Below are 24,613 nucleotides of genomic sequence, written 5' to 3' on the forward strand. Positions count from 1 at the left end.
AAGCCTTTGAAGCACCCAGGATTTCCACATCATCTACCATTTGTTTGGGCTCCCAGTACTTCAGGTAGTCCCAGACAGGTTTAAGGACTGCAAGCAGTTGCCTTTGAGTCAAGGGAATATTCATATGAGTAATTTTATGAACTCGCTGAAAGCACTGGTAGAATCTGTGCTTTGAATTTCAATTTTTCTCTTGTGGCAGCGCAGGGAAATTCAAGTAGCATATTCTGGCAAAGGTAGACAGAAGAAAGGGAACATTAAATAAATTTTAACCTAAAACTACAACTGTGCAAACAAGTATTAAAAAGCTTCAACCCAACACACCTCGCTGAGCTGCTGGTTTTGTCTTTTGCGGTTTGGGTGGTTTCATTTTTTTTATTCTTTATGTTTTTATTTTTATTTTTTTTCAGAAAAGTCATGAAATTAAAATCATGAATTAAATCAATGCAGTAAATTGGCCTGGATTAGAAGAGTTACTCCTTGATTATAAGCAACCGAAAAGTAATCAAAATATTTTTCCCATCTCCTGTTGCTTGGCGCTCTCCTTACTCCACTCTTTATGAGAAAAATAATCAAATTGAGGGTGAAGAGGAGAAAAACCATTACTGATTGCTCCTCAACTCTCGCATTATTAAAAGCTGGAAAATAAGAGTGACCAGGCAAAATAACAGAATTATCTGAATCAGGCACTTGTTTACAGATGGTATGAGTTTCCCAGAAAAAGAAACAGCTGGAAATATTTTTAAGGAATAAATGTATGCGGAATGAAAGCTCGGGGGGGAGGAGGGCACTGTTATTTTTTTACTCGGGGAAAAAAAAAGAAAGGAGAAAACCCACACAATAGAATTTCAGAAATCCACCCATTTCTCCAGGTTTCCAATTTCACAGGAAACTCGCAGGAAATCAATTCTTACAAAATCCTGTTACAGGCACTTCTCCAAGTTGATAAAACAAACCTATCTTGCACGAGACAAGCTCACGTGAAGGGAAAATTAAAATAGGACTTATTTCTACACGGAATCCCACACATCTTACTACAAAAGCTCTGTTAAACACGTTTTCTTTGCCACACATGAGCAGAGGCACATCTCTTGGCTGTGCGTAGGAATGCTTTCAAATGCTGCAACTGATGGAGCGGCCATTGCTGACATGGATGCCAGCAGCCATCCAGCCTCTGCACAGCAGGAAGCACAGGCCCTGAGGAGCTGAGGGCCCTGAGGAGCTGAGGGCCCTGAGGAGCTGCAGGACATGAGGCCTCCTCTCAGCCTCCTCTTCTCTGGGCCGACCAAAACCTGGCAGTCCATGCCCTCCAGACCCTTTCCTCATCTCCACAGCCCTTCTTTGGATGCTCTCTATGAGCTCCATGGCAAGGACTCTGGGTCCATCTGCCTAGTTCCGTCACCCTCAAAGTAAAAAAAGTTTTTCTTCATGTTTGTATGGAACTTCCTGTGCTCCAGTTTGTGCCCATCTCCCCTCGTCCTGTTGCTGGGCACGACTCAGCAGAGCCTGGCCCCATCCACTTGACTCCCACCCGTTAAATACTGACAATCATTGATCAGATCCCCTCTCCCCTTCCCTCCCGCAGCTGAACAGCCCTGGGGCTCTCAGCCTTTCCCCATCAGGAGCTGCTCCAGGCCCCACCATCTCTGCACCCTGCGCTGGGCTCTGTGCAGCAGTTTGCTCTGCCTGGAGCTGGGGAGCCCAGCACTGCACACAGTGCTCCAGCGGTGCCCTCCCCAGTGCAGAGCAGTGTGGGGGGATCACCTCTCCCACCCTGCTGGCCAGGCTCTGTGCAATGCACCCTTGGGATACCATTGGCATTCTTGGCTACCAGGGCACGCTGCTGCCTCATGGTCACCCTGCTGACCACTCAGGTCCTTCCCTTCAGAGCTCCTCTCCAGCAGCTGTACTGATGCATGCAGGTACTGCTTTCTGAGCTTTGATAATGGTGCTGGCAAAGAGGGAGCCGAGCCCACATCCAGAGGAAAAACACCTCTGTGCTGGTAACTCCTCCACTGCTCATGAAACCCCAAAGCCTAGTTGCTGTTGCTCAGTGTGGAAAGGACGGAGACCCACACAGACCATCCTGCTCATCTCTGATGCAAGTCTGTGACCTTCAAGAAGCCCCAACCAAAACATTAGAAAACATTAAAATCAAGAAATAAAAGCAACTCCTGCGCACAACATCCTCCCAGAACCACTTGAGCCCGGGGTTGGACTCATGGACCTCATGGCTGAGGATGTGATGTGATGAAGCACTTCTTGGAAGAAGCTTTACCAAGACTAAAACTTTGCCCTTTAAGCCTGCAGACAGTGGTGCACATCCCAGAGCAGCTGCTCCCTCCTCACACAGGAGAGGGATGGCAGTCATGCAATCCCTGCATTTGAGTCTCGTTTTCACTCTTTCTTTTGCAGATTTTTGAGGATGCTTTGGGTCCCTCCATAATTAACAGCACCACACACCAGACACAGGGTACTAACGGCGTTCAGTTTAAATCTGAGGCAAGTAAAGAAAATTAAGTATTTGTCAAGTCTATGACAATCCAAAGCAGAAAATCAGTATCCAGAATCAGGAATTAGCAATATGAGAAATCCCTCGGTGGGCACACACACATTGGACCACAGTATGAAAGCAAAAATGTTATCCTTATGGTCCTGTTCCTAACACCTTAAAATAAACAAAGCTATTTCAACAAGAAAAATCCCTCATAGCATTTAGAAAAGGGCTAAGAAGCTGAAACTAAACAAATCTTTACCACTGGATGGTTAACTATGAACCATCATCTTCTCGCCCAATTTTCTATGACTGGCTTTTATAATAGCATGAAATGCTGGTAATTTTACTTTGGAAAGGGAAAAAAAAAAAAAAGACAAACCACACTGATCTAAAAGTAAGAAGGGGGAAGGCACACAGAGCTGGATGAATTTTTCCAAACTTAAAAAAGAGCAGTAATTACAGAGGGGAAATTCTGGAGTTTAGTCTGGAACGAGTGGGCGCCCTGTACCACCAACCTTTGCTTCTCTTGACTCCCAGAATGACATTTTTAAGCCACCAGTTGGGCTACAGACATTTTCTCTCAAGGCAAACTTGAGAGAAAATGTCAGCAGCAGGGAAATTACATTCAGCCAGAAGCATAGCGATAGCAAGGCTGACCACTGCATGGATTCATGTCACTTTTGCTGAACTATTCATACAATGGAGTATCACACTCATTTTCAAAAAGTGGAAGTGACACAGATTGACATGTAAAATTTTCTGATTTACACAGGCAAAATACCTCCCTGTTTACCTCTTAAAGCAAGAACTCTACAGTATGTTCAAAACCTAAAGGAAACAAGCCCCAGGTTTTGTGCAGCAACCCAGCACTATGTAACCCAAAATGTTGTTCTTCTATTTTTCAAAAAAAAAAAGTATTAAAATCAATACATTTTTCCTTCAGCTCAACCTGAAAAGGAATTTGCTAGTGCTTGAAGGAAACCAAAAATCTATTAATTGTACAGCTCTGCCACCAGAAAGGCTTCGTCAGAGCAGTGCTGGAAAACCACAGCTGTGATGTGAAGAAGTACAAATGCTCTGACAAAACCCATCTCAGGACTGGCCTTTGCAGAAAAGAGCCATGAACCCACAATAACAGAACTGTGATCCTCTGCATGAAAAAGAAATAGGCCAAGAGCTGCTACCCCCTTCAGATACGTCCCCAGAAATTCCCCAACTGCTGCAGCCTCCCATGGCCACAAACTGCAGAAGATGCTGGGCTGGGAAAAGCTCACATACCCCAGCTTTGGCAACTTCCCCCAAAAAGGGATGCTCACCTACACTGTGGCAGTCCCACAGACAACTACTTATCCTGGGTAGATTGTTCTACACACAAGGAACTTGGCACACTCAAAGTTTTGGGAGTGTCTTATGGCACATCATCTCCAAACAATCACCCCACTGAACATACGGAAAATTTAAGTCCAAGAATTATTTTCTGCACATAAGTTTTCAGGTGCAGGATTAAAAGTAAGAAAAGATGTGATAGCTCAGAGCATCTGTGTGAAAGTCCAGTGAATACCAGGGGTTGTCTTTGCATCCCCAAACCACATCCTGGCTGAACAGACCTTGACTTCGATTCACTTTGCATCCACGTTGTCCTGCATTCCAAGGAGGACACGGTGTGCTCCTGAGTCCAGGAGAAGGTTGACCAGAGACAGATGGGGACAGAAGAGAAGCACATCCCCACGCAAGAGCAAGAGAGCCTTGCAGAGAACTTCAACATCACAATTACCCCGTAGCAACAGACTGAGGCAGGGACACACCTTCACTGCAGCCTTTCCCTGCTTCATCACACTGGCAATTTCAGTGGGGCATCTCCAAGCCTTCACAAATGCCACACGTCCTCACTCACTGCAGCGCATCTCTAAATGGGTGAGCAGGCACCCAAGCGTAGGGCTACGGATGTTTGCTGAAGCTACACCATGTCAGAGATCTGCTCTGGGCCTGCAGACACTTGGCAGTGAGCTACTACATGGTATTCTCCATGAAGAGGGAGGATCATCATGCTCCTTTTCCAACTATAGCCCCCAAAAACCTGTACTAAAAAACATCATCTCACTACATTTGTTCATGGTTTCCTTTTACTCCAACACAGCCAGTGATGGACTGGTTTGGCACAGTAAGGGATGAGACGGAAAACTTCATATTCCTACTCTGGTGTACCAGGCCACTTAGCAAAAAAATAGAAAAATCTTACTAAATAATGGCTACTTACCAATGAAATGAAGAAAATTAAACAATAAGCCACATTCTTCACGTTACCAGAAGCTGCAGTTCATCAAGCCAAACCTTTTGCGGGCAGTGCCTGCAGAGAGCCTGCATTACCTGCAGGCAGGACCTTCCAACCCCCTCAACACCTCCTCCAGTGACTGCTGAGCATGTGAGCAAGCATCCTGCGGGTCTCACCAACGTTCTTAAGGAAGCAGTTGTCTAAATATTTCCCCATACAAGCTCCCTGAGCCCAGAAACCAAGGTGCTCATAGGTTACAGCCAAGAGGAGCAGATAATCAAAGCAACACAGGCTGGCATACAGGTGACTGTGCCAAGCATTAGAGCTGCTTCAGCGTTACCTTACTCCTCATAGCTCTTTTTCTTAAGAAAAGTAAATATTTATTTTAATTCCACCTGAATGATCAATAAAATATGGAGAAGCTGGGCCTCCTCACTAGAACGAGATCACAGCCCTCGCACACTGAGAGAGGACCCTCACCGGTCCCAGGACCCACAGCACCTGAATGACACCTCCACTTCCTCACTGGAACTACAGTGGGTAAAGGAGAGTGAAAATGAAGGCGTATTTCTGTAAAGGAGAGGGGCATCTGCGGTTCCGTGTGTCCAAACTGCACTACCAGTGCTCCAGAGCCACCAGTTAATCCCAGAAAGGCAGCACCAACCAAACATCTGGATTCCCCAACAAAATCTAGATGCCGAAACAGCTTTCTGGCTTCAGGCTTGGAGGGTCTTCACACAGCTTTGTGCCTCGCAAACAGATTTTTGTGGATGTTGCAAACTCTGTAGAGAACCACAGAGTCAAAGTTAGTCTGCCTGCTACCACGAGGGCACTACGCAGCTGTTCCCCTCCAGATCTGCCTCTGCACAGGGAGCAAAGCAGCTCCACTAAATTGGCACGGATTCACTACAATAATTCTCCATCAATGTTATTTTGCAGCGCTCTATTTTCTGCTCACACATATGGCAAGGCGGCAGCTTGCGGACTCACTGTATTGGTCTCCTGTGACTAATTGCCTAGGTAATAAAAAATGAGAAAGCTCTCGTACCACAGCTATGCAGCCACTATACTCCAACACGAAGTGGACACACTCGGAAGCCTCATGGGATCCCCCTAAATCTGCAGTCGGATGAGGGTTCAGAAAAAGGACACTCAGAAAGTGCAGTCCTGCATTGCCTGAAAGGCTCTTAACCACGACCTCCTGCCTTCCCTGCAGCCACTCGTGGGCACCTCACACAAATCATCACGAGTATCAAAAATATCCTTACAACGGAGCTTTTATTTCCATATATTTGAGGCCGCTTTCCCCTTTTGTTTCTTCTCTAAAACCAGTTAAAATGAGCATTAAGGGATATAATTATGTTGTTAGCTTAATTGCCTACTTAAAGCAGAATCTACAGGGGTTTAACGCAAGATTTGGAAAGGGGGGGAAAAAGGAAATCGGGATATTAATGGATGGAATTTTAAAAATGAACCTCTTCTGGGGACTGGTGGGTTTGGGGCACGGGACAGAGTGTGTTGGGTAGGGGAGCTGGGATCAGCCCGCATCGGTTTCCACTGCAAGGTTTTGTGACAAATGCAAACGGTCGGCCCACTCCTTCTCCAGCAGTCTAATTTTGGAGAATTTGACCTAATTAATGATTAACCGCCACCACCAAAAAAAAAAAGTATCCCTCCAATTTGAAAACTTGATGCTATTATTGGCATGACACACTTAGGCCCAGGATAGGGGCTGCTATCTGGTACACGCACAATGTACAAGCAGCAGTCCAACTGAGATACCTCTTGCCACCACAGCAGAAAAACAACAGTCAGAAGAGCCCAAGCAGGGCAGGGGAGCATGAAGCAAGCCCTGAGCCCTTGGTCTGATAGTTGCTGTTTAAAAAATGGCAGCAGTGTCAACATGCAAACGCAGAAGGATGCTTGCCCTACAAGCCAGCCCCTCCTCTCCCCCACACGCTCAAAGGCAGGCAGTCTTTTGTATTTATTTAGAAACCCTTAAGTAAATCTGCAAAGCTTTCCGTGTTTACACCGCCTCATTTAACTGATTTTATGCCAGACCAAAAAAAGCACAGCATGAAGCCTGCTGATGAGCAGAAAAGAGCGCAATGCTTTTGGAGGTCTGGAGACCCAGCCATACATTTCAATGGTCCCACCACATCCCTGGAGCATCTAAGTGTATCACTGCTGTACAGAGCAGAGGGACCTCTCAGGATTAGGCAGGAACTGGATTTTCCATTCGTGGCCATGAATGCCTTCTGCACCCATTCTCTCTTCCCAAGGAGAGCTGCTGTGGCCACGATTATATCTCTGCTGTCTCAGTGCTTCTGCTGGACTCCTGCAATAACTACAGACTCAGCTTCTCCAACACCAGGGCTTGTCAGACCTAGAATTAACCTCAGTGCTTCCCCATGCCGCAAGTGAAAACGTTCTTGAAAATCCAATAAAGACACACACTATTCTACTTCTACAGAGATTGATCAAATCTTCCTCCATGATGTCTGCTCAGAAACATACAGTGAGCAGAACTGAGAGCTACTACCTTCAAGTTCAGCCAGAAAGAGAAACAAAATGGTCACTGCCAAAGGGATGCTTCCCACACAAAATGACTGCCACAGGAGCCCTCAAACAGCCTGCACCTCACCTAAGCTGTCTTCCTTAAGAGCTTATTTAAATAAAATTACCAAATCTTTAAGAAAATGTGATCCTTCTGCATTTGTTTCCACAGTCTTTCATGGCCCCCACGAACAAATAATCGCTGGAATTCTGACAAGCGACTGCGTTTGACGTGGTTGCAAGAGGGATGGATGAATGACTGGCCTACTCAAAAATCACAGAACTCCTGTCTTTCAGGGCCTCCTCAGGAGCAGTGGAAAAGAGCACTGTTAAAAGTTTGTCATTACCAAGCACGAATCAAGGACTTCAGGAGAGAAACCACCTTGGATCATTCGGTAATAGAATAAATGCTTCCTATCCAGATGTAAGTGGATTTCAAACAACTTGAACTCAACAAAACTGAAGGGATTAATGAACCACCAGAATTCAGACATTAGGCTGAAAAGAAAAATGTGAAAGAATTTAGAAATTAGCAGAAAGAAAGAGAGAGAGCATGAGAGAGAGGGAATAAAGGGATGCATCAACAGCTCACAAACGCCAGGATAGCAGAGGATGAGAAACCACAGCCACTGCAACGCAAGATCAAGTGGCACCAGCAACGCACCAAAAATCTCCACCCCTACAGCACCACGTTGGAAACCTCCACACCCCTATTTCATTAAAATCACATAAAAAAAAGTGACACAGTTGCAAAATCCAAAGTCAGAAAACACGAAAACTCTGGCTGAATGCACCCTGTGCTACGAGCTGCCAGCCTGGAGCTCCCACTGCAGGACCAACACATCAGTGCTCAAGTCTCTATCAGAAAATAATTAAAATAAAGGCGGAAAATGAACATTTCTAGCAGCTGAATGAACATGGTAGGGACCACTGCTAGATCACAGGTCATTGATTCAGCAATATTAGTCTAGCTTGACTTTTTGAGTTTAAAATTAGAACTTTTAGGACAATAAAGAAATGTTTTGCTTCTTAGTATCCTTATTTCTCCTTCTCTCCCATACTGTTGGTGCTTTGCTCCAACCCCAGGTGAGGGCAGGACACAGAAGGGATGCTTCTCACACTCAGCCCCTCTGGCCACTGCTTTCTCTCTGCCAAGGGTTTGCAGCCTGAGTGCTTTCCGAGGTTAATAATTCAGCCAGGTCAGGGTATTTTTCCACAGTGTCACATCAAATACAAAAAGTTTTCCAAATTTTCCACTAAAGGTCGATTGATTTCAGCCTCTTTCCATAGACAAGCAAAGTGGATGGGGATGCTGCTGGCCCTTAACTGCAATGAGCCACGATGAAGGACAGAAGGCCGCAAATAAAATCCACAAAAAGCCCTAAATATCAGCACAAGAACTCCTAGAAATGCCCAGCTCTGGCACAACGCACTTTCCCTCCTCAGAGAGTGATTTTTTTCAGTTCACTGTGGGCAAACACATTTTCTTCTGAACCTCATTAATCAGTGTGGGCAGAGGCGGTTTTGCTGCAACTTCTCCAAGCGTGTTCCCTCGCTTAGGCAGACACCTGGCTTGGAACATTTCAGCCCAAACACTCAAAGTTTGGCAGAGTTATAAACAGCTGAAAACGGGGGCTCGTAAGAGTGAGGCAATCTGCACCGCCAGCACTGCTGCAAGGCGGCCACTGACGGAAGCAAAGGCCAAAATATAAAAATAATAGTAATTACAAAGAAAACAGTAAAGAAGAAAAAAAGCCCAAACACTGAATGAGTCATTGTTCGTCAGAGGAGAGGAGGAATTGGGATTTTTTTGTTTACTTGGGAGGGGGTGGTGCTGCAGAGATACTGAAGGAAGAGAGGCTGTTTTGTTTTGCATTGTTTCACAGATACACCACAGGAAAAGTCTTGTTTTGCGATTAAGTGGAGTTATTAATGACGAGCAAAATGCCTGTCAGTCACGGCCTACACTCCCTGGGCGATGAACGAAGCATTATTGTTATTATTTACTGCAACAGACTGGGCCTGCACCAGCGACAGCCAGCCCTGCTGCTGCTCAGGGCCTCGGCTCAGCACAGCCAGCTCACAGCCACCACAGTAGGGCTGTCACTGCCACCAGGCCCACCACTGTCACCGGGTCTATCAGTGCCACTTCGTCAGCAATCATAGAATTACAAATCACAGAACCTTTAAGGTTGGAAAAGACCTCTAAGAGGGTTGCAGCCACCCTCTGCTTGAACACCTCCAGGGACGGTGACTCCACCACTCCTTGGGCAGCCTGGGCCAGTGCCCAACTGCTCTTTATGAGAAGAAAATTTTCCTAATATCCAATCTGAACCTCTCCTGGCACAATGTGAGGCCATCACCTGCTATTACCTGGCAGCAGACACCAACTCCACTCACCACAACCTCCTTTCAGGAGCTGTAGAGAGCGCTGAGCTCCCCCCTGAGCTCCCCTTCCCACGCTGACCCATCCCAGCTCCCTCAGCCGCTCCCCATCACACTTGTGCTCCAGACCCTCACAGCTCCAGGCCCATCTCCGCACCGCTCCAGGGCCTCCGTGTCCGCACTGCAGTGAGGGCCCAGCACTGAGCACAGCGCTGAGGTGCGGCCCCACCAGTGCCGTACAGAGGGACGATCCCCCTCCTGCTCCTGCTGGCTGCACTGCTGCTGACACGAGGCAGGATGCCGTGGGCCTTCCTGGCCACCTGGGCACACTGCTGGCTCGTCTGCTGCCGGCTGTCAGCTCGCACCCACGGAGCCTTTTCCTCCGTGCAGCTTGCCAGCCACTCTGGCCCTGCATTTCATGAGCCCGTGCTGGCCGAGCCTGATCCCATGGCTGGCAATAGAGAAGAAGGTGATGGCAGGGAGCTGCCGTCACAGGGTGAGGGGACCGTGGAGCACCCAAAGCACATTTGTGGGTTACTTCATTGTCAATGGAAGATGGTCAGCAACAGAAAACAGCAGTGAGTTTGTCTGTTGTGAGCAATAGGGCTTCACCTTGACCTGGTGTCACCTCCACCTGCTGTCACTTGCTTGGCTTTGGGCACCTCTGGGGCACCCAGTGGATGGGGTTCCATGGGTGGATTTTGGCAGTGCCAGCATCCTTCTCATGCTCCAGTCCTGTAGCGCTGCATGAGGCTGTTGTGACCAAAGTGCAGCACTTGGCACTCAGTCTTGTTGAAGCTCATCCTGTTGGCTTTAGCCCATTGATCAGCCTGTCCAGACCTCTCTGCAGGCCCTTCCTATCCTCAGGCAGATTAACACTTTCTCCCAGTGTGGTGCTATCTGTGAACTTACTCAAGATTACTCAATTCTCTCACCCAGATCATCAATAAGGATGTTAAACAAGACAGGCCAGTACCAACTCTGGTGTCAATCAATCCTGCCAGGCCCACCAGTGCCACCTGGCCCATCAGTGCTGCAGACAGTGACACAGTGACCCCGGTCACACACAGCTCAGCTGAGCAGCTCGCATGCTTTGCAGGGTTGGCAAAGCGGCACAGAGGCACAGTGTGCAACAAGGGGCAGAAGGAGCATGGCTACTCAAAAGAGAGGCCTTTTCAGGGTTGTTTGTGTTGTGGGTTTTTTTTCCTTTTTGATGAAATGAAGAAAAAATAATGCATCATGAGTGAGTCATGTGCCCGGTCACCTTGTGGAGTCACCATCAACTCCTGCTTGCTGATTTTTCAAACAGAACTGGGAAATAAATATAAAAGCACCACTAGTCTGTGGCCTTTCAAATCTTATTTCCAGGAAAAGTAAAGCAAAAGCTGTCTGAACAATGAGGAAGCAGAGAAGGAATCAAATACATGGCTCCAGCCAAACCCAAGCCCAACAGCTGGCAGAGCCACACAACAGCAGCCACTGCAGGTGGCTGCAGCCCCAGCCCACTGCTGGGCTACATCAAGCTGGGGAAAGCCTTCAGTCCCTCACATTCACAAAATAGATCAATTCAATAATTAATAACAATTTAAAAATTTCTAAGTACCATTTGGGACCTTTGCATGTGGTGTTTTTTGTAGTTCCTATCTAAGGCTTAGTAAAAACTACTGCAACAAGCCACTGTAGGCTTCACTTCATCAGTTACGGCACCCAGGTTTCAATGGATAGGCTGACACCCGAGTTCCAAGAGCGAAGCTGTTCTGAGGACAACTGTGTGCTCTCCAATGGGGAGCAGAGAGGTCCCTCTCCCTGTTCCATCAGTTTTCACCATTCTGGAACATCCCTAAGTGCTCTTTACTACAGCAGAACTCCGCACAGCCCTCACTGGCAGCACACAAATGCCCACACCATGGATTGCACCACTATCTATTAAAACTAGAGGATAATTAACTAAAACCTTAACAGATAATTTCTTGACCTATGCAAGGAGAATTCCCCACAGCCACTAATTCTATAAAAAGGACTGTAGAGATAAAACCACAAGATTTTAAAAATTATTATCTTAAATTTCTTCTTGGATTGGCACCAAAACCCTGAATTTCAAGGTCACCTTACAACTGTTTTTGAAACGTTTCAAAGGGAAATGGCATTTTTTCTTCTCTTAAATGTTCCTCTGGTGTGTCATGGGCTTGGTTTTCTTTTTATTCTTCGGTTTTAAAGGGGAACTCATCTCCCAAGGTAGTAGGAACTCATCTCCTTCCAAAGGTAGTAGTAGTTAAGCACACATGAATAGGAGTACAAATCAACAGGGCCAAGTGACATAATTACTTTCCAGACTGGCAAACGTGCCTGCAATGGAGTAGCCCATCTGCTGAGAAAACAAGTGCAACAACTGCTCCAACTTTTTTTGAAGCAAAGGTGCAGCAACAAATCCACAAAATAGGTTTTGCTTCCAGCAGTCAGTGCCTCAGAGCCATTTTTATAATCCTTGTTTTTCTTAGATTATCCCAGTGTGGTTTTCCCCTGTTTCCTCATTGAGCACTATTTAACCAGCACAAAGTATGCAATCATTAAACCGTGTGATGCAGAGCCAAATGGTCATCTAGAAATGACCAACAGCAGCAGCCACTCATTTCTGAAATAACTGGTTTGTTGGTAAATCGATAAAAGTTAAACCACCTTTGGTGAATTTCATTTAAGTCAGTGATGACGCTGCGTGGGCTCAGCTCCAGCCCTGCAACACGCTGGGTCCCCACTGCACATCTCAGCAGCACCCAGCGGGATCCCACAGATGGGCATGGATTTATGAGGAGGAGGTAACTACAGGTGTCTCTGTAGTGATACCATTAAAAGAAGTAGAAAAGACCTAGCCAAAGTTTCTCTCTCTTGTGGGAAGCAGACTTGCAATCAGTGAACTCCTCTTTAGATTAGATACTGCCAGTTGAGGCACGCTCCCATTTTTCCTCCAGCTGAGTGCCCATGCATCAGTGCCCTGGGGAGCTGCCATCGCCCAATGCTGAGGGGCAGCCTACCAAAACAGGTAACATTTCCCCAGTCCCCTTCTTGTTCAAGCTCAACATCAGCAAAGGCCGGCAGCCCTCTGCCCCTGTTCTGGTAGGGACATGGCTGATCCCAAATGCATGGTCTCCCAACTTGTCCAGGCTCAGAGCTGGCCCCAGGCACTCCCAGCTGGCTGTGACCTGACGCCTGGCTTCCTGCCTGCACCAGCAATCATTAACCAGAGAGGCCAGCGGGTGCTGAGCACACATCTGCCTGGCTGGAGAAAGTTACGTGAAAGAACAGCAGGAGGAACCTGACTGCTTGGAGAGGCTCAATAGAGTGATACAGTGCCTGTTACTGTGGAAAAGCCCAAATCAACATGCAAAAAAACCCACTCCATAAACATGCTGTCTGTTTCCAGCATTAAAAGATGCAAGCTGAAATCTTCCTTTCATTTGGTATTGATGTAGCCAACCATCATTCTTCCTGCACTGCCAGCTGTACCCACACAGCACTGCTGGGCCAGATCCTGCTCCCAGGGAAGTGGTGCTCAGGAAAAGGGAGATGTGGCACTGAGGGACATGGTTAGTGGGCATGGTAGGTCTTTTCCAGCATTAACGATTCTGCGATTCCCTCTGAGGTCGGTGCATCCTCTGCATTAGAAAGCCATCTGTTTTTAACGAAAAAATAATCACTAGGAACAAGGAGCAAGCCCTAGGCTTTGAGCAGCAGCACTGCTTCTTTTGCTTTATCCTTTTACAAGAGGGGTCCCTGCTCCAGGCTCCCTTAAAGGGGTAATGGGACATTTGTTCTCTCATTTTGAAGTTTCCCAAGTGTGCTGAACCAGTTTTTCCTGTTTTCTCTCAAATTAATGTTCACCAGTGAGCAGGCAGAGGAACACCCCACATCCTTCTGTTCCGCAGCATGGTGGCATGGCGCTGCCACAGCCACCTCTGGTCTGCAGGGCAGCATGGGCAGCATGCAACCCATGCAGCAGACAGGAGCCACAACCCAGCAGCTCCCAAAGTTTTCACTAGAAGAAAAAACCCGTAATGGGAAGGACTTCAGTTCCCACACCAGTAATTTCAGTGCAAAAATCCAACATTTCTGCAAAAAGGAAGGGAGGAATTCTTGCTCCTCCATTGGAATCACCCTCAGTCTCCTGCAAACACCATCCCAGCACTCCGGCTACCACCACAGCTCCTGGGAACAGAACCTATTTCATGGGTCACAGAATCATAGAATCATCTGAGTCGGAAGGGACCTCTAATGACCATCAGGTCCCACTCCCTGCAGTGCACAGGGACACCCACAGCTCCAGCAGTGCTCACAGCCCCAGCAGCCTGACCTTGGCTGTCTGCAGGGATGGGGCATCACCGCCTCTCTGTGCAACCTGTGCAGTGCCTCACTGCCCTGAGTGTAAACAACTTCTTCCTTATATCCGATCTGCATCTCCCCTCATAGTCTGAAACCATCTGCCCTTGCGCTATCACAGCAGACCCTGCTAAAGAATCCATCCCCTTCTTTCTTCCCAGCACACCTGGCAATATTTTTAAATAACACGAACAGCAGACACCTTCACTTGCAGCACCACAACACATCCTAGAGCAGTTACTGAGTTCTTTGACCTGCCATAGGGCAGGCAGGCTTCAGTTTTGAAATACTTCTCCATATCGCTGTGTACGCCAACATGGAAATAAGTTTTGAAACACAGTACAAAGCACCACTGCTGTGAAATCACTGAATTTGTTGCCTTGTTTTCAGTGGAAGAAAGCCCAAAATGGAGGCTTTGCAATTTTTCAAATACAGAATTTTGGTTCTCAAGAGATCATTAAATTTTTGTTAAAAAACAAAACAAAACAAAACAAAAGCACAACATTATTTTGTAACAAAAATACTGAATGTCTAAACTAAGGCAAAAGTTAAACACACCACTGCCAAACTTCTGCAAGGCCCATTCGCTATATTAAGAAAAGGGACCATAAAACAAACAAAACTCCAAACAATGTAACATCCACGATAACCCACATCCAACAGCAATACTTCTTCTGCTATGTGCAAATTTCTAATTATAACTTCGGCAAAAAAATCTGCACGAAATCCAATCAGAATCGCTCCCACCTCATCCCAAGAGACCAAATTTACCCAATCACAATTTTAAAAATTATTTCCATATGTTAAATATTTCTTGTAAACTATTAACTCACTTCTCTTTTTTGTTACAGCAAAATCCATTTGAACAGCTCGAACTCAGCCTCGGCTGAGCACCAAATTATGGGACTTTTCCACATTTCAAGCCCAAAATAGATGCTTTGCAAAGCAAAATGTGAACCCAAGCCAACTTTTACCCAGTCAAGTCTGTCCCCACCAGCTCGCACGTATGGGTCAATGTCTGCTTAAACACCCAACAGGGATGAGAATGAACATGGAGCTATTGGTCGACGTCCACCCAACGGCAAAGAGAGCAAGTGAGATCCTTGTCAGGGAAAGCTGCCTTAATTAAGGTCCAATCGCTGCTTTGGCCGATTAAGATAAAGACATTGGTGATTCAGATGGTTTCTGTCAGTCCTTTTCATGCTCCAGCTCCTCCTCCTTGTCCTTCAGTCTACACAGGCTCTGCTCTCACAAACCCAAGCTGGGGCCAGCCTCAAAGCTGGGGACTGTGCCCTCCAGCAGCCAAACCAAGCGGGTACCCGAGAGGACAAGCAGCAACCCAATATGGATTTTATGTATCATTTTATGTTGGGGCTTTTTCTATCTCAGTCCTAAAGGACCAAAATGGCACAAAACCAAGCAGCCACACACTGAAACGGATGCCTGCTTCCAACAGCATGGAAGCGCTCAGTTGCCTCCGGTCCCATAAACCTACACCAATCCATAAGACTGTTTGCTTTGTCAATATGAAGGTACAGCATAAAGCCTTCAGGCACCAGTTAAATCTCAACATCATTGTATTTATAGTTATGAATAATAAGAGCTTTTCCACAGCACTATAGCAGTAAGTCATAATTCAACAAAAATTCAATTTTTACAGGATGATGAATTGTGATACACTGAGATTTTTATGCTCCTATGACTATTAAGAAGCCCGTGATATTCATTTTAGTAACGTAAAAATTGAATATGGCAAAGCATTGCTCACAACTCTGGGATGAGCAACACTGCCAGCATCTGCACAGATCTCCAACCTGCGTGGGCAGGATGTGCACACCATGGCCACCAGCCTGGGAACCACTGAGCACCCTCACTCATCAGAAATTGCTTTAAGACCAATTCCAAAGCCTTCTCCAGTCTTTCTCCTACCTACTCTCCAACCAGCCCTGCTCTTCAGCAACATCCCAAAGAGCACAACAGTAATTCCAGCACAGACAGCTCTCTGCTTGATACAGACGCACTCTCATCCGTTGGTCTTTCTTGAGAATCACAAGAGTTTTTCTCCTACTAGGGTTTTGTGTTAGCTTATTCCAGGTTCCTGCAGTACTTCTTAAGTCAAGCATTCCTTTTCGCTTCTGCAGACCCAAACTCCCATCCTTTTGTTCTGTCTCTCCAGCCTGTGAGTCAATTATCTTGAAAGCATCACCAGAATCCACCTCCTGAGACTCTGCCCCTCAGCACAAACCAATTGTTGGGATGAATCACAGCAACAGAACTGATGCCCTGACTGGCAGTGCCACAATCAGCTGAAAGGGAAAGAGAGGAGAAGAAATCGTGAAGTGAGCAATTACAGACCAGCCCGTGCATGAGGATGCTTCTGCTTAATTTGATCAGCTGGTGGATGGCTTTTACCCTGAACTACAGGGGTTTCTCTCTTTAATAAAAACCTTTATACCCAATCTACATTAACCACGGAAGCTTTCAGCATCCAAATAAAGATGTTTTAGAATTCTGATGCTCTTAACTTATCACCAGCTTCCAGCAGTAGGCTCCATATCTACAGCTCTGTGTGTCGTTTTAAAGGGACTGATTCACCACCAAGCTTCATTTGACCCCCAAATAAAGGCAATAACACGTCCCAACCCTATGCCTAAAAAAGAAATGCTTGTTCACAGGCCTCCACACAAACTGGCTTGTTCTTAGGCAGAGAACCCCGCAGCCAAGCTCATTGCTGCCTTAGGGCCCTACTTACATCTACGAATCAATCCCTGGACTGACTCCTGGCACTGCATCAGTGGGGTTTCCTGAATGGGATAGGATCCACTGCTTGTGGGATCCAGCATGCTGCTCCAACATGCGAGCTCTCCCATAGCATGCTGCAAACACACAGCACAGCCACATCGTCCAACTCTTCCGTTGTCCAATCACTAAAAATGTGTCACATAACACACGCCTAAAACACCACTGGAAAAATACCTGAAATGTGTTAAGTAAGGAGCATGATGTCAACAGAGGCAAAAAGCATAGCTAAGGTCCATCTACTCCTAGCATTACATATTCCAGCTTCTTTATCAACTTCCATCCACCTCCACCGCCACCTTCACAGCCCATCCTCTCTATTTTCACAGCCCCTTTCCCCAGAGCCTGGGGAAGACACACATACATCTGACTACCTCCAGCACTCCCCAGTGCTGCTACCCCATACTCAGAAACTCTTACTCCCCTCCAAATCCCAACTGAAGTCTTCAGCTTTTCGAGTCTTCCAACTGACTTCAAGGGTTTTTGGAAAAGCTCACTGAGCGGCTTAATGATGCTCCATAGCACACACAGCTCTCGTCTAACAGAACTTCCTGTAGGAAGGCTGCTGGTCCAGCAATGGAGATGCTCTGCTACAGTCGCACTGAGGACACATCAGCTGCTCAGGAACAACTAATCACACTCTTCACCAAAAAAACACTGAGTTCTGCCCAGAGACCCCACTGACTCCTAAATACCAGTGCTAAGGTGCAAAAACTCAGTAGGAAGGCAGATTTGATGACTTTCACATCCCTGCAACAGATGGGCACAGGCAGCCATCCTGGAGGAGGTAACCTATTGCTGGCCACCAAACCCCAGCACCAAGCTCCTCGGTTGCTACAGGGAGGAGGCATGGAGCCGACCCTACACGTCCCATACCTTCCATGAAGTGGTAGAGCGGCATTCTGGATCAGTTACACATATCCTAAAAACCCAGATCGAGTCAGAAGCCATGAAGAAACCTAAAACTTACATCACTTTCAACCCAACCCAACTCAGGAGTGCTCTGCACAGCAACCCCTTGGCCAGGCATCTCACACACGCAGTCAGGGCTGCTCCCTCTGCAGACACAGCTGTGACCACAAGCAAGGCAGAAGGACACCATCCCTGCAGCCTCTGTGGGCTGTTCCCATGCTGCCAGCTCCTCCTTGTCACCCCCTTTGTCACCCCCTTTTTAGACTCTTCCATAAGGACTGGTTGTTGGTGGACATCCCTGATACTCTGCTACACCAAAAGGTGACAGGTCTGATCCCATGGAAGTGATAACATGGACTTTCAACACGGATGAAGCTTCTGAACAGCTCAAAGCTCAGTCTGGCTCTACAAGACTCATGTAGCACACCCCCTTCTAACAAAAAAAGAAGGGAAAAAACAGATAAGAGGAACTGGTAGTTAATGTGTGATGCTGCCAGAGCAAAGAGTGGTTTGGAGGCACCACAGCAGTTCCTCCTTCAAATCTCATGCCTGCAGCACATACAATGAACACGTCAGACAGAACAATGTTGATAAAGGATTCAAAATTATTCTTCTGAAGGTGTGAGTACCCTGTGCCAACCTGGCTGAAAACACCTTAACGAGATGTTCATCTTGTGTGTCTTCTTACGGCAGAGAAAAAAGAAAACCAGCCTTGTCAAACAGACTTGGTATTACATCCTGATAAGATTTATGGCTTTGGTTGACAAAGATAACTATTTTAGCAAAAGGCAGCCTTCCGCAGTGCTCGCTATTGCACAAGATGTTGATTCAAAAGAATCAGCCCTAGAACAGAAATCAAAGTAAACACATACTAAGTGCATTAAAAACTGGCAATTTTATAACTATTGAAAACAAACTCTAACAGGGAATCCTTATTTCTTTCACAAGAAAGCAGTCCCTGAAAGGGGTTGGTATCTATCAGCAATTTACAAGCAGCCAGAAAATCATTCCCAGTCACATTTGCAGAGAACATAAAATTAAAAATTAGTTGCACATAATTAAAGAGGATAGGTCTCGAATACAATGCCATCTGGATCAATGGGTGTGCTGGACTCATTTAAACAAGATGCATTTTCATGTAGCCAAACAGAGAGTTGTACAACCAGAACAAAAGCAACCAGCAGCAGATGGGCAGCCCTGGAACAGTGGCTGGAAACTGCTTGTGCAGGAAACCAGAGGGACCCCATTGCCTGCATGGACCGGGAAGGAGAAGCACAGGGCTGGAGGATGTTCTGATACCACTTGTGACATCAGTGCTTTGTGCCATTCCCATTTCTCTTGCCCTTTTGTAGGCACTAATGGGAAACTGGAAGAGAAAAAGGCACAGCAAGCACCTGACTTCTTGCATCCTTCAGGTGTAAGGAACATGTCCATCCCCCTCACTGACTGTGGACATGACTATCTGATCTTAGATTAATCTGATCTTGATTAATACCATTTCCAGAGTCTTAAAACCAGAGTTATGTACTTTTTCTACATTAAGCTTAAGGCCAAACAAAATCCATGGGTTTGACTCTGGAGCTGCTGCCCTGGGCTGTGGAGGAGGCTGAGGCTGGAAGATCCAGAGGAGCTCCAGATGATGCTCTGAGAGCTGCAACATCTCACTTCCCTCCATCTTTCCTGGTCTGGATGACTGCAGTCCAAGAACCTTCCAAGAACTTCTGCTGAGTTGCTCAGATGGGTTCCTCTCAAAAAACAAAGCTCATTCTCCAGAAAATTTGATCATATCTAACAAAAATCTGCATAGTTTGGTCTCAAGGATCTGAAGTTACACTTGTAGAACCCAGGAAAGAAAGAAGGAACAAAGCAGCAATTATTTTCTTCCCACTTTCTATCTTATAAACCCCTTTTCCTCCTTGGTCGCCCAATTTATTTTTTATTACTACCCTAGAAGGCAGCTCCAGAAATGAAACACTTAACCTCTGCAAGTTGCTTTTCTTAATGAATACGCAGCAGTTTGCTATTCATTACATCCAAAAGGAAAAGCCAAATCTGTTTCTGCTGCATTAGCCAGCACGGCTGTAACACGGAGAGTAGCCATGGCGACCTCCTCGGAAAGGAAACCGGACTTTTCCAAAGCCTATTGTCAGTGCTCAGAAAAACAAAATAGAAGCAACTTTTTTTTTTTCTCTTGTATTGTTAGTTTGGAAGCAAATTCAATGGCACTGAGAGATGGCAGACTGAAAGCAAAAGGACTGAGTTTGTCCACAGAGCAAGCGCAATGCGCTCCAGGTGCTGAGAGGGGTTCATTCAATGCTTATTGTTTGGGTACCTCGGCTCTGACCTCGTAACAACCACCTTTAAAACGCTGCAGCAGCTGATTGCTGCGTGCACCGAAATCCTTGGCCTCTCTGCTAAACCTCTTTGGTCCGTGTCTGACTGGTTGCTGATCTACAGCCCAGGACTCATTTGGCCCCCCATCATAGGATGAGGGGAAATGGCCTCAAGTTATGTCAGGGGACGTTCAGGTTGGATATGAGCAAACATTTCTTAGAGTACCGATGCATCAGCACAGGTTGCCCAGAGAGTGGTGGAGTCACCACCCGTGGAGGTGCTCAAGAAGAGGGGAGATGTGGCACTGAGGGATGTGGTCAGTGGGGATGGGTTGGTGGATGGACTTGAAGATCTCAGCTGCCTTTTCCAACTTCTGTGGTTAAGTTTATAAGGACAGAGCTGTCCTGAAGCTACAAGGAGGTATTTTTCTGCACCTACCGAGGACAAAGACCATGCAAACGAAGGTAACTTCTATAGCAAGAAGGCTCCAGAGGCTCAACAGACCTCACTGAATTACCATCATCATTCAAACCTATGGGAAACACCAGAATGTCTACAACACTCCAACATCTCACAAACTCTACTTAATGCTGACAATTTTGATGCGAGGTGATGAAGTCATTTTTCTGAAGATCTTATGCTGGGAAAACTAAGACATTATACAATTTGTCCAGAGCAACAGAAAATGATTTTGTGAGAACCAGACACTTGTCTTCTGAATTTCAGTCTTGCCGTTTATTCATAAAATCATTCCTTCATTTTCAAGAAGCTAAGTGCCAAGAGTCATCCACTCCTGGGCAGTCAAAATATCAAAAAGCCAACAGGCACGACCTGGCCACTAAAAGGAAAAATATCAAGAGCCTTCCAAACCACCCTTTGCTACTTCAGTTATCATTGAATGAAAACAGGGTCGTTTGGTTGACGTCCAAAGCTGAGGAGGATGTTCCAGGATGGAGAGATCCAGGTGACAAACTTGGTGATGGAAAGCGCTATCCAAAGAGCATTAAGGCAGACACACAAGCAACTATGATACACAACCAGTTACTGGTCCTTGGGGTCTGCTGTTGGCTTTCTCTCTGAAAAAATAAAAAAATAGAAGAATTTCCTGAAGTACTCCCATGTGGCCAGTAACACAGTCAGATGATGAGGTCAGGCACAGAACCACAAACTCAACAAGCAGAAGCATCAAAGGGCTGCCACAGCTTCCTGATTCTACCAAATTTGGCAAAAATACACTGATGTCCCAGACCCCAAAGCCCGTCCTGGCATCCCTATGTTACACAAGGGTCTGGCGCTCGCTCTGTGCCCAACCATCCGCCCAACTCTCTCCTGCTCTACACCAAGGTCCAGAGCCCGGGCTCCCAGCCACCCCAGCACAGTAACTGCTTGAAGCAGAAGTGACGCTTCCCTACCCGTTACGGTAATTAACCAGGTTAACTGGGGATAGCCTCAATTCAGCCACATGACGCAGCTGTAGGGCTTTTACAGCCAGCTGTGATGGAACCCTTCCAGGAACAGCAGGCGATGGCACTTGCAGAGGTGGCCTGGCAGCCAAACACACTGACCAGGCACCAAACCGTGCTGGCCAACACAGCACACACTACTTGGCACGTAAAGTGCCAGATCAACTGCTTCTGGTTTTAAGGCTCTAATCCACGGCTTTGCAAAGGCAGCACGACGACTATTTCCTCCAGCAATATGCAGAATCTGAATGAAAAGCATGACTCCCGACCCAGTAACCCCCTGCGGGGTGAGCACATTTGCTTTCCTCTGAATACCTTCCACATCTTTGAGGTAAGTGGCAGACGCTGCTGAAGATCACGGACTGGTCCCACTACCTGGCACCCACAGCTCTGAGGACCTCCAGCTCCAGGAGGAGCCTGTAGAAGTGATTCTGAGAAACTTTACAACAAATCCAACCAAAATTAGCTGATAGAGAGGGAAGCTGCACCTGCCCACACAATCCGCACGCACTCCAACACCGTACCCACAACCACCACAAAGCTGCCACATTTCCTACATATTTGCAAGCCAAATATTTAACCTGTGTTTTGTTTTTATGTATTTCACTTCTAGCTCTACGCAGCATTTATCTGCAGAGCTTCTGAGCACCAGATGAGGAAATTCTACTTCCAATGGCAGTAAGCCATCGAGCAGAGCATCCCTGTACTGCTCCCAGCAAGTTTTAGGATAGCCAAGAAGCCAGCCGGGTACTCCTCTCAGCAACAACCAAACATCAGTGTTGGACTGGCACTGCCTGGGCTGAAATCAGGGCACGGGAAGGGCACAGGGCAGTGCTGACTCTTCCTCTCGTGCCCATCGCACTCAGTCGTATCAAAACCCACGTGTGGCACATGGCAACATGCCCGTGCCCCTTGTTGAGCAGAACGCAGTGACTGCAGACAGCAGCATTTCAACCCACCTTGTGGTGTCTCTCAAAAGAAAAACAAAAGCCAAAAAAAAGAAAAATCCTCGACAAAAGGCTTTCAGCAAAAAATGGACAGGTGAGTGCTTGTTTGTCAAGACAAAATAACATGGCACTATGCTTCGTTTGCAAGGAAATCATGCCTGTTCTCAAAGATTGCAATCTAAAAAGACATTACATGCAGAAATGTGCTGCCAAATTCGATGAGTATCAAGGAATGCTTCGTAACACCAAAACGCAGAGCTGGAAAAAAGTCTGTCACCTCAACAAAATCTTTTCAAAAAAGCTAAAACTCCAATGGACTCAGTCATAGAGGCTAGTTCCATAGCAGGAAACCTCCGTGGAGTGACATGGCTCAGTGGGCATGGTCAGCATGGGTCGATGGCTGGACCAATGATCTCAGACATCTTTTCCAGCCTTAATAATTCTATGATAGCAAATCTGACTGTAAAAAAATCGAAATGGTTTACTGATGGTGAGTTTATTAAGCGATGCATGGAAAGGGCAGCAGATATAATTTGTCCTGATTAAAAAAAATACGCATTTTCCTGCAGTCAGTTTGTCTCACCGGACTGTAGCCAGGCCAACTGAAGGAAATCTATCAAAAGAAACGCAGAGAGTAAAGCTGCTAATTCCCAGTGTTATGCTCTGGCAACAGATGAAAGCACTGATGCTACAGATACGACTCAGCTTGCCATTTATTGGTACAGATAATGAATATAATGTCACTGAAGAAAAGGTATCTTTGGTGCCATTAACAGACATAACTAAATCTCTTTATTTGTATGAAGCAGTAAAAAAACACACTAAAGTGATTCTCTTCAACCTTTGCCAACACATCTGGTACAAATACCAACGGCAGCCCGGCCACGAATGGTGAAAAAGAGGGAGTTATGCAATTATTAGATGACACAATTGCTGCCCGTAACTCAAGTTTGATGAGGCATCACTGCATTGTACATCGAGAAAATAGACGTGAAAGCTTTAAATATGGAAAGTATCGTGTAAATTGTCATCAAAGCTGAGAATTTCATGAAGCCCAAGGGACTGAATCATCACCAGTTCCACAAGTTCCTTAAAAGTGTGGGTGTGATCACGGGGCCATCATTTACTGTTCTGAAGGAGGGTGGCAAAGTTGGGGTAAGATGCTAAAACGACCTCGGGATTCGTGAAATGAAATCGAGTCATTCACAGAATCAAAAGGAGAATTTCTGCCAGAACATGAAGGTGAAAAACGGCTCGTAGATGGAGCATTTGGGATCTGACCGCTCATTTAAATGAGCTAAACGTGAGTCCTCAAGGTGAAACACCTTATCTGTGCAATGCTTCAATCCATAACAGCATTTGAAATGAAACTTAAATTATGGCAAGCTCAAGTTATGGGAAATAATTCCATGCATTTTGATGCACTGCCAAAACACAGCCTTGTGAACAGTGAAAAACAGGCAGCCTTGTTACCGTGTTGATAAAGGATATCAAGAACAGGTTGCAAGATTCCAAAAAAAATCATCCAGCTCTTCAATTTTCAGATGGAACATGCAGATTTGTAACCAGACACTCAACTCGAAGAAAAACACGATCACGTCTCTTCACCAGACTTTTGTAAGCCCCCTCTTACCACAGAGAAACATCCCTCACTTCACAGGCAGCCTTATTCACGTCAGCACTGCTTGGCAGCACAACTGCTGTCAACGACGAAGTACAGGAGGAGCAACATTTCATCAAAGATCTGTGCCAACACCGCGAGAAGTCACTGCAACTGCACCCACTGCCACCGAACCAGACCGATGCATCAGTGCCACAAAAACAAGGTCAAACATCCCACTCGTTTCCTGTTTTTGCTGCTAATTTTTAAATTTTAATATGAAATATATTCCAAAAAATTAAGTTGTATTACTTTCATACTTCATACTTATACACTTTATATGCAGCTCAAGACAATTCCTCGTCACCCAGTGTGGCCCAGGTGAGCCCACAGGTTGGGCACATGTGCCAAGGCTGCTCCCTCCCAACAGCTCCTCCTGGCCAACACACAAAGCTGTGCTCCAGCACTGCAGCTTTAAGT

General features: G+C 46.3%; 1 protein-coding gene across 9 annotated transcripts in view; it reads right to left on the bottom strand.

Annotated features, from left to right (window-relative positions):
• ZNF618 (zinc finger protein 618) overlaps positions 1-24,613 on the bottom strand; it is a 128,367-nt gene that overhangs the window by 85,730 nt on the left and 18,024 nt on the right. Inside the window, exon 1 of one of the 9 annotated variants that reach the window (XM_010720721.3) lies at positions 4,102-4,256. The exons of the other annotated variants lie outside the window; for them this stretch is intronic. The gene's annotated coding sequence lies outside the window, so the exon portion shown is untranslated. Of the gene's footprint in view, positions 1-4,101; positions 4,257-24,613 lie in introns of those variants that run through there. 9 annotated transcript variants of the gene reach the window in all.

Source organism: Meleagris gallopavo, chromosome 19, assembly GCF_000146605.3.
Source record: "Meleagris gallopavo isolate NT-WF06-2002-E0010 breed Aviagen turkey brand Nicholas breeding stock chromosome 19, Turkey_5.1, whole genome shotgun sequence".
NCBI lineage: Eukaryota > Metazoa > Chordata > Aves > Galliformes > Phasianidae > Meleagris > Meleagris gallopavo.